Source organism: Rhinopithecus roxellana, chromosome 9 (assembly GCF_007565055.1).
Source record: "Rhinopithecus roxellana isolate Shanxi Qingling chromosome 9, ASM756505v1, whole genome shotgun sequence".
Classification (NCBI taxonomy): domain Eukaryota; kingdom Metazoa; phylum Chordata; class Mammalia; order Primates; family Cercopithecidae; genus Rhinopithecus; species Rhinopithecus roxellana.
In genome coordinates this window covers 28,010,937-28,025,788 of record NC_044557.1, presented here as the reverse complement: position 1 = coordinate 28,025,788, position 14,852 = coordinate 28,010,937, and the positions used below count along the sequence as shown (strand labels likewise).

At 38.1% G+C, this 14,852-nt stretch overlaps 1 pseudogene; it reads left to right on the top strand.

Moving 5' to 3' along the window:
* The first annotated feature begins 13,594 nt into the window (after nt 1–13,594).
* LOC104669252 lies at nt 13,595–14,451 on the top strand (annotated as a pseudogene).
* Nucleotides 14,452–14,852: the final 401 nt, after the last annotated feature.

The following is a 14,852-nucleotide window of genomic DNA, read 5'->3' as shown; positions in this document are numbered from 1 at the left end:
TAAAAATACAAAAATTAGCTGGGAATGTTGGAACACACCTGTAATCCCAGTTACTTGGGAGATTGAGACAGGAGAATTGCTTGACCACAGCAGGCAGAAGTTGCAGTGAACTGAGATTGCACCACTGCACTCTAGTCTGGGCAACAGAGAGAGACTCCATCTCAAAAAAAAAAAAAATTGCCTTAGCTATTCTTGGCCTTTTACATTTCCATATCCATTTTAGAATCAGCATGCCAACATTCACAAGAAAGAAAAATTCTTACCAATTATATATTATACATATATAATTATTATGTTAAGACATATAATGCTTATATCTTTCTTATCTCAAAGTTAATATACTTGTTAAGAAACATTTGCTGTGTATGCAGTAACATCACTTCTCTCAGTAAGTCAGATGCACATCTGTTAACATACTGCATGCCTTTTAAAACATCTACATGTGGTGCTTAGGCTACTTATTGTATTGGGAATTCCTTTTGAGTCATTTCCTGAATTGTATTTTGTTTAAAGTGTTTTATTGAGTTTAAAGCATGTAAATATAAATATTCTCTGCATAAACATCCACCTCAAAAATGTCCCGGAGAGAAATATTTATGCCTCATGAAGTTTGGTTATTAAAAACCAAGTGGCATCAAACAGGAAGATGTTCTGAGAGGTATGCCAGTAGTCACTTCATGGAACAAGAAGACAGAAATGCCATGAAATGTCACCTGTTGGCCAGGTGTGGTGGCCCATGCCTGTAATCCCAGCACTTTGGGAGGCTAAGGTGGGAGGCTGTCTTGAGATCAAGAGTTCAAGAGCAGCCTGGGCAACATAGGGAGATTCCATCTCTATAAAATAAAAATTAGGCAGGTGTAGCAGAATGTACCTATGGTCCCAGCTATTCAGGAGGATTGCTTGAGCCTGGGAGATTGAAGCTGCAGTAAGATATGATCCCACTACTGCACTCCAGCCTGGGTGACAAGGCAAGAGACTGTCTCTAAAAAATAAAATAAACAGTCACCTGTTATTTTGAATCTTGGCAATCATTAATTTAAAAAGAAGTCAATATTCTGTTGTATGGTTTCTATCTGGAAACATTTAGTTACTCTGTGATGGACAAGCAGAAGGTGAATAGTTGGGTTCTAGCAGGGTTTTGGAAAAGAGAGACAAGTTGTGGTGCTTTACAAGGGAGTGCTTATAGGGATGGGCCATGGACTCAAAGCTGAGAGAGACAACTGCAGAGGTTGATGCCCAGTGAAAAAAATGTCCCAGTACTTTTCTATTATTGGAAGTTTTAAAGAAGGTTTTAAGCAGGTTTCTGTTATTTCCAAGACTGAAAGTGATATATGAGGCTTATTGGACCAAAATGTTGTCAAAATGGACTAGGCTGATGAAGAAAAGTCAAGATATTCCCTCCCACCTTCTTCCTTTCCCCAGTTTTTCTGATTCTTCCTTTTTTTTTTTTTCCTTTCCCTCTTTCCTACATCTTTCTCTTCTTCTATTTTCTCAATTTCTGACTTCTCTAGCCTAATTTACTCTTTCATTTCTAATTATTTTCTAATTTCTTTTCTTCCCCTGTTCTTCTATTTCCAGATTCAATCTTATCCCTGTTATCTATCTTTCTGTGGCATGCCAGGATTGGAGAAGAGTGGACAGCCAGGTGACAACAATGATTAGTAAATAACAGCTCTCTTTCAACCCTCCTTGTCTTTCTGCTACTTACAGACATCGTACTGAATTGTTATTTTTATAGTGTTTCTTTTTATTTATTTATTTATTTGAGATGGAGTCTTGCTCTATCGCCAGGCTGGAGTGCAGTGGCATGATCTCGGCTCACTGCAACCTCTGTCACCCGGGTTTAAGCGATTCTCCTGCCTCAGCCTCCCAGGTAGCTGAGGCATGACACCACGCCCAGCTAATTTTTATATTTTCAGTAGAGATGGGGCTTCACCATGTTAGCCAGGATGGTCTTGATCTCCTGACCTCGTGATCTGCACACCTCAGTCTCCCAAAGTGCTGGGATTACAGGTGTGAGCTACCACGCCGAGCCTTATTTCTTTTTAAATAGTGTCTTACCTATACATTACATGTTACGTTTTTCAAAGGCTCCTTGTATTAATCTGTTCTCAAACTGCTATGAAGAAAAACCCAAGACTGGATGATTTATTAATATAAAGGAAAGAGGTTTAATTGACTCATAGATCCGCATTGCTGGGGAGGCCTCAGGAAACTTATAGGCATGGCAGAAGGCAAAGGAGAAGCAGACACCATTTTCACAGGGTGACTGGATGGAATGCGTGCCGAGCAAAGGGGAATCGCTTTATAAAATCATATAAAAAGAACTCACTATCATGAGAACAGCATGGGGGCACCCACCCCCATGATTCAATTATCTCCACCTGTTCCACCCTTGACACGTGGGGGTTATGGAGGTTACAATTCAAGATGAGATTTGAGTGGGGACACAGAGACTGACCATGTCACTCCCATATTTATTACATCATGCACGTCTCATCACACCTCACTGGCAAGTTCAAGTAAACCTGCTCCTCCAAGTATTCTACTCAGTAGGGAGGGAGATCAGTTATGGGCACAATCCTCTATACACCAGCCATTCCTGTTCTTATAGAGAGTTAACTATTTGCCCTTCAGCCTTAATTTAAAAGTTTTGAATTCATTAACAATGCAATTTTCAAAATGAGGTTTGGTACAAGATGCTTAATAACTAAAACCTAGATTCCATGCTGAGATTTCAGAGGACCAAGCTCAGACCCCGGAAGGCGGTAATTTGAACTCAGACACAAGAATACTGACACTACAGTCTTGGGTAACACTTTATGGTTTACAAAACACATTTCTACGCGTCGTTTCACTGCAACTGGCAACACCCTTGTAGAGGACGTGGGTCTACCTTTAATTAATGAGAACTGTCGGTTGCTGTGCTTCCATCCCACCTTGAAGGTGGCAGCATTTGTCTCACCCAGACTGGGGCCTCTGGCCATGAACTGTACATTATGCAGCACTAATGATGCAATTAATCCCCTACATTAGCTGACACATCATTCCTTAAAGTAAAAATTTCCAAGTTGAAACCTTAAAAAAAAAAAAAAGTTGAAAAGGCAAAGCTAAGGGCCAGCTAAAAAAGACTTGTACAAGGAGTCTTAATTCATTCTCAGCTTCTGCCTATTATATTGACAAATACACTACTTTCATCTCTCCCTACCAGGCCTTGGACACAGTGGTCAAGAGGCCACTTTATTAGAGTTTCTTTTTTTCATCCATTGGTTGGAAGAAAGATTATGGGTACGAATACCTCACAGCCAGTATTAAAAGGACATACTGACAGGAAAAAAAATTATATAGTCAGTCTTGCTAAATTAGTTTACCTAAAATTGTATGTGTGAGTGATTTTAATCAAAATCTAATTTCCCCTCTTTTTAGAGTAACTGAAATGAGATTTTTCTAATTTACTTTTTGCGGTTCAAGTTTCTCATAATTCTTCTATGGTAGTGACAGCACCGTGAACGCGTCTGCTGCTACAAAGCATTAAAAAAAAATTAGATTTTCAAATTGATGTGCTAAATTAAAAATGTTTAATGTTTCTCATCAAAAGGCACAGGAGTATGCAAGGGGCCTCCAGTATAGTTTAAAGCGCAATATTTTTTTTCATCTGTTTCTTTAATTCACGACCCAGGGCCACTGTACTGTGAAAATTAACAAGCTATAAGTAAAGGAGTCCTTGTAAGCAGTGTCCTCTGAGAAGTTTCCTTTTAATTTCCTCCCATCCCTTGACATGGTGACCTTAAGGATGTCATACTAAAAAAGGATGTGAATGCCTTGGGTTTGTTTTTTGTTTATTTGCTTGTTGTTGGGTATGTGGGGATGGGGGGGTGTGTGCATGTGCATGTGTATGTGTTTCTTTCTGCCCCTGTTGGAGTCTGCCAGATGTTATTAGGATTTGTGAGCCTCTGAGTGATTGTAACTCCCAGGCTTGACTAGCTAATTCCAATAATTTAGAAAATCATATTGCTTCTGTAAATTGCCTCCAGTTGTTATGTTAAAATCCAAGCTTCTGCCCTGACTAGATGCCTGATGCCTAGCTCAAGGCAAGGCTGGACATATCCCAAGAGCCACATATCCAGACTTTGGAAGATGACTCAGCAGGTAAAGAAGGCTTGGAAGGGGATTTGCAGTCTTGCACTCAGCTTTTATGTGCATTAGATTCCCCCCAAGTAGCATGTGAGTGTTCAGAACCATCTCTTGCTGAAATTGAATTTTATTTCTGAGATACTGGTGAATATAAGATCCAGTTCTCAGATACCACAGCATTTTCTGCTTTTATAAAGTAGGGTATAAGGTTCCATTAGAATTGAGGCAGCTAATCCTATATGGTCCCTCTCTCCACCATTCCTGGCATGGTGTGGTTAAAGAAAATGGGTCTCTAGAAAGAAAAATAAACTTGCCTATGGCCACACAGTAATTCCCAGCAGAGCCAGGCCAAGAACCTAGGTAATCTGGTACCTATTTCAATGATATCTTAAATCCGTGGATTTAACCCATCCCAGTGAAGTATGTCTTGGTGCCTGGTTTGGCTCATAGCAAAACCATCAGCCCCCATCCCACAAGCAAGCATGAAAAGACATATTACCATTTAATGCTAAGTAATATCAGCCATACATATTGATCAGAAAAGGGTAAAGAGAGAAGGCAGAGACCATGGCTCCTTTCACCGCTCAATGGTCAAAGCCTTTGACACATTTTTCTAAAGTCACTGAGTCTTTAGAGCAGCTCTAGTTTGTTTTTCTCTCCTTTTTCTGCCATCCACACTTCATTCATTAAACCACATCACTTTCTTATTTTTTGCCAGCTCATATCTCTCCCTTAGACCAAAGTGATCCTTAATGGACTCTAGATCACCAAAGCTCTGCTATATGGAAGTTCCAATAAAGCGTGTGTTGGAAACAGTCTCCAATGCAATAATATTGATAGACTGGACCTTTAAGAGGTGATTAGACCATGAGGGCTTTCACCTCATTAATGATTAATGTCATTGCTGCAGGAATATGTTCTTTATCGCAAGAGTAAATTTGTTATAAAAGCAAGTTTAGTCGTTTCATGTTTTCATGCCCTCTCTTTGCCCTTCCATCACAGGATGACACAGCAAGAAGGCCCTCACCAGATGCAGCTTTTGGTCTTGGACCTCCCACCCTCTGGAACTTTGACCAATAAGTTTCTGTTTATTATAAATTACCCACTCTCAAGTATTCTGTTATAGCAGTGGAAAACAGACTAAGACATTACCCAAGACATTGGACTTCTAAATAAATAATAAGGTCTTGATCTATCCACAAAGTACACATCTCTAGAAAGCACCTACGTAAAAATTCTAATGGTGGGAATTTTGGTTGCTGTGGGTTAAGGAAAGAACTATTAGAAGTCATCTTGGCCTTGAGGTATCCTGGGTCACACCACACAAAGAGCAAGTCTGGCTTTGCTTCTCCATCACCAGATAAAGCAAGCTTTTGTGCTATTACTTTCCAACACTATTAGAAGCATTGAAGTAATATGGAGAGGTCAGCAAAGATTCCGTCTTGATGGAGGATGGTAGAAAGATCCTAGTTCATTGGTTTTTCTGCCTTCACATGTTCTATCAGTTCATGCTGACCTAGGCCAAAATCCTCACCCACCCCAACCTACCCCCAAAAACTCAGTTTAATTTTTGTTTTGAAAAAAAATTCCATATTCTTTCTCCCTATTCACTTGCTCTGGGATTTTCAATATGTCATTAGGCTGCTTTGTGGTTTCACATAATTGTGCATATTATTTGTTTTATGGAAGCTGCAATTAAGCCAAGTAATAATGTGTTGAGGTCATCTTCTCCCTTGGCATAGTGTAAGCATAATGAAAAAGGTGACCGCACCAGTGCTGAGAAGGTGATACTTTCTGCATAGTGCTGTGGATATTAAAGCCTGAGGACAAAAAAAAATCCATTCTCCTAGAAATTAGAAATACAATTATGATGAAATTAGCCTCCTCTACCAAGTTGCAAACAAGTTTTCTGAGACTGGGGCTGTATCTTATTCATCTTTGTACAACCCCTATAGTTTATTCATGGCAGGTATTCAACAGTTACTGACTTTATAAAGAATTTTTTTTCTATATCTACAAAAAAGCACTTAAATTTTTATTTGCATTATGTTAAATGTATAGATCAGCCTGAGAAGTGGTACATCCATACTATGCTGTCTTCTACTCCATAAACATGGTATTTCTCTGCATTTATTCAGATATTTTATTGCTCTTACTGGCATTTTGTAGATGCTAGTATACAGATTTTGTACCTGTTCGGTTAAATTTATACCTACATATTTCATTTTTTCATTTTGGACTTTATAAAGAATTTAAAGATTTTGATGGTAACCCTGGTTGTCAGTGACCATCAGTTATCATTTCCTAAACTGCGATGCTTTACCCCATAGGAACTGGTATTTCCTGAACTGTACTTAGGAGCCTTGGAGTTGGCAGGTCCAATGGGGCAGTAAGACAAGAAGGGGTCTAAGGTTCTACTAGGTACTAGGACATGTAAGACAAAGGGTAAGAGGGTAGGAGCAGGAGAGACATCCAGTGGCTCACTGAGTCAAAGAGCTTGAACCTCAAAGAATCTCTTTTATTTTTCAGCATCAACTTGTACCTCAAGCTAGAACAAAATGAGGAAGCAAAACTTCTGAAACAATGCAGTAACTGTGAAGACTGTGAAGACAAAGCCCGCAAAGACTTCATGGTTTCAAGGCTTAGTAATGAATGCTTACTTGAAAGAAGTGTGTATCCAGGGCTATGTTGTAATCCCAACTCATCATCATTCAAAACATCCTAAACATCACTTATCTTGAAGTTTTAATAATAAGAAAATGTAAGTTTTAACCTTTGCACCAACAAATTTACATAGAAATTCTGAGTCAGAGTTCTCCAGAAAAGCAGACTAATAGGATATAGACATATATTATATATAAAGGGAGATTTATTGTAGGAACTAGCTCAAACAGTTATGGAGGCTGAAAAATCCCATTATCTGCCACCTGCAAGATGAAGAAATAAGAAAGTCAATGATGAAATTCAATCCAAGTCCCAAAGCCTGAGAACCAGGAATGCAGATGTCCAAGAGCAGAAGAAGACAGATGCCCCAGCTCAAACAGATAAACTCACCCTTCCTCTGCCATTTTGTTCTACTCAGGCCCTTTAACAGGTTAGATGATGTCCACCCACATTGGTGAGGGCCATTTTCTTTACTCAGTCTACCAATTCAAATGCTCATCTCTTCCAGAAATACCCTCACAGATAAACCCAGAAATAATGTTTTCACAGCCGTCTGGCCATCCCCTAGACTAGTCAAGTTGACACATAAAATTAACCATCTTATAGGGCATCATGTAAATAAAAGTCTGGCAACGAAGGTACTCACAAAACCATTTAAGGCAACAAACTGTTTTTAAGCACTTTAAAAGCTCACACTGATGTATAAACAATAAAAGTTAATTACATATCATTCTGATACATTCACAAAAAGATCTATATTTGGCAAAACATCCTGGCAACGTTTTCTTAGCCTAGCATATTTACTGCACCCATTTGAAAGTAATAAAGATGGCATTTCTGAAAAAGTGTCCCATAATTCAAACTATTCACTGCCCCCTCTGTAAGCACAAACCACAGAGATTTCACTGTAAATCTTGAGAAAATGCTCTGCCTTATAAAATGCTACCAATTCGCACTTTAAGTTGCTTAAGTACAGAGTCAAGAAGCGTTAACTAGTCACAGAATCTTAGACTACTGGAACTAAATAGGTAAATTCTAAGATTACTTGGCCTCACCACCACATTATACTGATAAAGCAGTCTTGGGAAAGTTAAAAATTTTGCCCAAAGTAAAGCAATGATATGTAGAATTAGGACTTCAACCTTTGTGCCTCCTACCTCCCAAACTATACTAATTCAAAAGATTGCAGATCAAGCACCTTATGTTGCTTTTATTCTGTAACAAATAATTTTGGAATTACAGAGGAAGCTGCTGTGGAACAGGGACTCCAACTGACTGCAGGATTCTAACTGCACAATGATTTTGTATGCTCCTGTTCTCATCTTCCATATAACAGCAGACATAGTGTATTTCTGCTTTTCTAAGGTATAGCATGTGCTTCTAGACTCTCCATGGGCCTGTTTTGTGGATGGGTCTAATCACACAGAGGAAACTTCTTACTTGATAGTTACATGGAGAGATAATGTATTTTTTTCCAGCTTAGCCCCAAAGCAATCAGTTGACAAGTCCAGAGAAGACCCCTGCGGTAAAGTGAAATATAAAGACTCTCTGGGTAGCAGGTGTTTCCCTTTTAATGACAGCTTAACTGGTGAAGTGTTGAGCAGAACACTGCTGTTTATCCCTGCTGTTTGCAGTGGGCTAGAAGCCAGCCCAAACCTGCCTTGGTGACATTTCAGGTCAGACTATTATATCAGGAAATTCCCACATAGCCAGTGGACAGTGGCGGGCTGCAGCCTGCACACTTGTAACTAGATTCAGAAAAGCAGAAATTCAAGGAAAGATGGGCACCCTAGGTCTGTGGTGCACAATGAAGGTTTTAAGGGGCAGAAGAGAACGAAGTACAAGCTTTGCCTGAAATCTACATGTCTCTGGTTAAAGAAGAAAATTACATAGTAGATGATGACATGAATGGAGAAAAAATGAAATCATGTTTAAGACAGCAGTGACTCATCTTCTCATTCTTTCACACGGTAGATTTATGTCATTAAGCTCCTTGAATGGTAAAGTACCCACTAGTCCGTGGATGAGTATTTGAAAGCTAATATGCTTCAACCTTCATTAAATGTATAATCTGGCAGAGTAGGACAAATGTATACAAATAAGGAAAAAACAAGGACCCCTATGTTAAATGGAACAAGGTTCTTTGTAGGAAAATAATAAATATTAAGCCTGAAAGTACAAACTTGGCTAATATGGTTGAAGTGTTCATAAATGTGAATGAGAAATGTTTTCTTGCATTGAGAGATATTGAATGTTTTTGATATGAAAACACCAGCCATTTGGTCTAGGTCCCGTTACTCACTGCACAGAAACCCAATCACAGAGACAAGTATTGCCAAAGAAGAAGGCTTTATTTAAGTGCTTCAGCTGAAGAGATGGGAGATCAGTCTGAAAAGCACCTCTCAAACCAACTAAAATTTGGAGTTTACATAGCAGAGAAGGAATGTAGTATGTGTGAGACAACAGGAATTAGGAGGGTAAGAAAGAGGAGTTGGTCAACAGAAAGCAGGCAGTCAGTTGGTAAAACAGCAATTAGGGAGAGGTAAGGAAGACGAGTTTCACTTCCTTAATAACATCTGGGAGGCCTGAGAGTCAGTTTCCTAAGAAGGAATTCAGATAAGACAAATGTAAATTTCAAGCTTTAAGACCAGGAGGATCCATTTTTATTTGTCTCAAAAACTGTCTTCTATGGGCTGGTTTCATTTTGGCCAAGGGAATGAAGGCATTGTTTCAGTCTCCACCCAAGGCAGGCAGAGAATAGAAGGAACAAGACAGGATGGAAGGGAATGGTAAATAAGGAAAGCAAGGGAAAAGGAGGTCAAATGCGGCTGGATTCATGATGAAAGAAGAAAAACATAGAAGAGGAGAGTGGTAGGAAGGGTAGGAATGAAATAGGGCTAACTTGGGGCAACAGGAAGAGGAGTATAGATACATGGCAGCTCAGAAAAAGGTCTAAAGGAAATAGTCAACCAAAGAAAGAAATGGCACACAAAACCAAAGCTCTAGGCTGTCTGTCTTAGACTGTTCAGGCCGCTATAACAAAATGTCACAGACTGGGTGGTTTATAAACAACAAAAAAATTATTTCCCACAAGTCTAGAGACTGGGAAGTTCAAGATCAAATCACCAACAGATTCAGTGTCTGGTGAGGACCTGCTTCCTATTCATAGATGTCCATCTTTTGGCAGTTTCCTCACATGGTGGAAGAGGCAAGGGATCTTTCTAGGGCCTCTTTTATGGGGCACCAATCACCCCCCAAAGGCCCCACCTCCTAATACCATCATCTTAAGGGTTAGGACTTTAACATAGACACTTTGATTCAGTCCATTGCAAGTGGTGTTGAGGCAGAATGTGGTTGGGACCCAAAATTTCAAACAGAAGGAGCCCAGAGAAGTTCCCTGAGACAACAGCAAGAAAAAAGAATGATCCACTGCTCAAGAAACTTGCAGTACAACACACACCAATTTCAGTGTCTAATGATATATGTCACTAGTTGGTTGGACATATTGAAAATAAGCATACAAATGAAAGAAAGAGTTTGGTTTACAAAATGCTTTTCATCCAATTTGTCAACTCATTGACATGACACTGGGTGCAGGAAAAATGGGAGCAGAACTAAAATGTGGAATGGCTGGATGATGCTGATTGTATTCATTTAAAACAAAATTTTAAATGCAGATTTTTAAAAAAATAAAAGCTGGTTTGTTAGAAGAAAATGGCAGGTTTGATGTGAGTCATTGGGTTTGAGAAGCTAGAAAAATGTCCACACAGTGACATTTAGCCGATTGAAATTCATGGATTCAGCTTAGGAGAGCAAATGTGTTGTACAAAGGATCTACACTTTTAAAATATTCACACATTGGTTAGAGTTGAAATGAGGGTTTGTGGAGAAAGACAAAAATGAATAATAATTAATCACACAAATTCAAAAATACATGTTCTAAGTCAGTACATGGGAACCACAGTGAGGTGACCATCAAGACCTCATAAATGAGTTTCTCCTTAGAGGTGATAGATAGATAGATAGATAGATAGATAGATAGATAGATAGATAGATAGATAGATAGACAGACAGATAGATATCTCAACATAAAATGGATCCAAAAAAAGACAAGAAGAGATACTTCAAAATTTTAAAAAGACAGAATGATTCCTGAAATGAGCTCTATCCCATACTCATAGAACAGTCTTGGCACATGATAGATGATCAACAAATATTGGGTTACTGAAGATGAATATGAATTAATTGTAATTAGAAGATCCATGTCTAAGGAACAAAGACATCAGTGAGAAGTTGGGTTGATCAGAGCTACAGCAGCAGAAAGGAAGACACTTCATAATTCTCTGTGACCCCTGGGCAGACTAAATCATACTGTGGAAATGAACAAATGAGGATATTTCAGGCACAAACTTCCAGGACTTAGTTTTATGATTAAGTGTTTAAAGGCTTCAGGCTATTAAAATCAGAGAACTCTTCCAGTTATGTTTCTAGGCATACCTAGAAACCTTCTAATTATAATTTGGCTCCCATGCAGTTTTTCTACAGGAAGATGTGCTGTCAAATATAAATGAATATTTGTTCCCTTTGGTCATTATATTTCTCACGGTAAATTAATGAATTTCCATTTTGTTTAACATATCATTATCTTGTGAACTTTATCTCTTACATCCTCCAGCATGACTGGAGTTCAGTCATTTCTTGGATAACAAAAGGATTACATTTCTAGGTTTGCAGGGCTGAGAGCAAGACTCTGAACCACAGGGAACCCAACAAGTTACAGCATTCTGAAAGATCTCTCAGGAGCTGGCCTACTGACATCCTTCAATTAGCTGACAGGAATAGTTCTAGATGGAGCCACACTGCACATGTTTGGCAAATTAATTTGAGACTCAATAAATTTTAGCCAACTTTCCAAGAGTAGAAATGATGAACTTTCAAGTTTTCACTGGAATTATAGCAAGCCTTTCTTTCCCATATTCACAGAAAGAGAAGTATAGTATAGTATATTAAAAACATATATTCTGGTCTTAGGTTGTTCGGGTACCAATTCAGCTCTACCACTTACAGACTGTGTGAATTTGAGACAGAAACCTGATGTTCACATCAATTTTTTCATTCACAAAATTGAGATAGTAATACTATTCATCTCACAGAGTTAAATGAATTAATATTTATAAATATTTAAATAGAAGCATTAAAAAAATCTCTGACAATGCCAAATGTTGTCAAGGAGACAGAGCAACTGGAACTCTCATACATTACTGGCAAGAATGCAAAATGGTACAGCCCCTTTGGAAAACACTTTGACAGTTTCTTATAAAGTTAAAGACATACTAACAATATGATCCAGCACTTTCACTCCTAGGTATTTACTCAAGGGAAATGAAAACAATGTTCACCTAAGAACCCATATGCAAATATTCAACCTACTTTATGCATTATTACAAAACACTGAACATAACCCAAATGTCCTTCAGCTGATGAATGGATAAACAAACTATACTATATCCATGTAACTGAATACTAGTCAGCAACAAAAAGGAACAAGCCCTTGATATACTTAACATGAATAAGTTTCAAGTGCATTATGCTAAATAAAATAAGCTAGACTCTGACGGTTACATACTGTATAATTGCAATTATATAACACTTAAGTAAAACAAGAAGAGAAAAGAGATCAGTGGTTGCCCAGGGCTAGGATAATAAGTGTTTACTACAAAGGAATTTAAAGGAATTGGGAGGGTGAAGGGATGAAACTGTTCTGTGTATTGACCACAGTCAATATGCTATACTATTATACGTATTTAACAAAATTCATAGACCTATACACCAAAAATGCTACATTTTACCACAATAAAAATTATATAAAGGAGGAAAGGGAGAGGAAGAAATTAAGTAAGAGAAGGAAAAAGAGAAAGGAAGAACGAAAGGGAGAATGGGAAGGAAAAATCAGAGAGAAACAATGTCTGGAACATAGTAAGTGCTATAGAAATGTCCGTTAAATAAAATTTTTTTAATGTGGCATATTTTACATAATCATAAGACTCTATTGTCTAAAAAATATTGGTGAAATTATTTCCTAACTCCTTACAGGAATAATACCTAGAGTAGATAAGGAATTTATTTTCCTTATGGGAAAACAATAGAAGATACAGATGAGTAAAAAATCACCCATAATTCCACCATCGAAACATGACCACAACTGAAAACTAATTCACCGCCTGCCAGCTTTTTACTATAGGTGAACAAACCATTTTTTAAGTTAGACAATTGTTTTATACTATACATTTTGTTTTGGAACTACTTTCCACTTAGCAATATGTTCTAAAAATACATAGATCTGCATCGTCACTTTTGAGGACTGCTCATTTATGCTACCAAGACGGTTGCTGAACATTTCATTTGGCTCCATTTCTTCCGTAATATAAACCAGACTGTGTTAAATATTCTTGGTATACATATCTCTGTGCATACAACATTATTTCTTTATGGTAAATTTCTAGAATGAGAATTGCAGTATTGAAAAAATATACATCATATAATTTTTCATTCGTAATACCAAATTACTCCCCAGAAGATTATATAATTTACTTTCAGTAGCTGTGAATGACATTTAGGGCTGTATTTCAGTGGTTCTTTTCCTTCAAAATCTGACAATCTTTATTTAAAACTACTTTGCATACTATAAATGTTGGGTTTTTTAATGAAATGATTATTAAATGAATCTTGAACACTAGGAAAATTATCGGGCATCAAATGATATAAAACATGATAGGGTTCTTTCCCATCTTGCAAGATGGCAGGTGAAAAAGTTGAGAAGTCAATACTAAAGAGAAGAAACCTGAAGCTGATGCTGGTGGCAAGGCGGAAAAGGGTAACCTCAAGGCTAAAATGCCCAAGAAGGGGAAGCCCCATTGCAGCCACAATCCTGTCCCTGTCAGAGGAATTGGCAGGTATTCTCGATCTGCTATATATTCCAGAAAAGCCATGTACAAGAGGAAGTACTCAGCCACTAAATCCAAGGTTGAAAAGAAAACAAAGGAGAAAGTTCTTGTAACTGTTACAAAACCAGTTGGTGGTGACAAGAATGGTGGTACCCAGGTGGTTAAACTTCATGAAATGCTCAGATATTATTCTACTGAAGATATGCCTGGAAAGCTGTTGAACCGTGGCACAAAACCCTTCAATCAGCACCGTGAGAAAACTGCGAGCCAGCATTGCCCCCAGGACCATTCTGATTATCCTCACTGGACACCACAGGGTCAAGAGGGTGGTTTTCCTGAAGCAGCTGGCTAGTGGCTTGTTATTTGTGACTGGACCTCTGGTCCTTAGTTGAGTTCCTCTACAAAGAACACACCGGAAATTTATCATTGCCACCTCAACCAAACTTGATATCAGCAGTGTAAAAATCCCAAAACATCTTACTGAGGCTTACTTCAGGAAGAAGCAGCTGCAGAAGCCCAGACACCAGGAAGGTGAGATCTTTGACACAGGAAAAGAGAAATACAAGATTACAGACAGTGTAAGATTGATCAGAAAGCTGTGGACTCCCAGATTTTACCAAAAATTAAAGCTATTCCTCAGCTTCAGGGCTACCTGCAATCTGTGTTTGCCCTTACAAATGGAATTTATCCTCACAAATTGGTGTTCTAAATGTCTTAAGAAGAACCTAATTAGATAACTGATTTAAAAAAAAAAAAAAAAAAACATGATTAGGAAAACAAATCAGTTCAGCATGTAAAATAATCTTTGTATTATTTGAGGGTGTCACCTACACTATTGTTGGCTACTTTTACTAGGCAGTTTGAGGAGAAGTCACTTCATTTTGTATAAAGCGACTTTATTTTGTATGTAGGGACATTCCTTAGAACAATGATGATGTTCTAAATTTCTCTAGAACATGTAACCATGATACTTTGAAATTTTGTCTTATTGTTTAGCATATTTACAAATGGTCTTGAAGTACACTCACCAGAGTAGCCTCTGTCTTTGGAGCAGGACCCTAAATAAACGACCTTCTACTTTTCTATTAGATAGACAAATGGATATTGTCT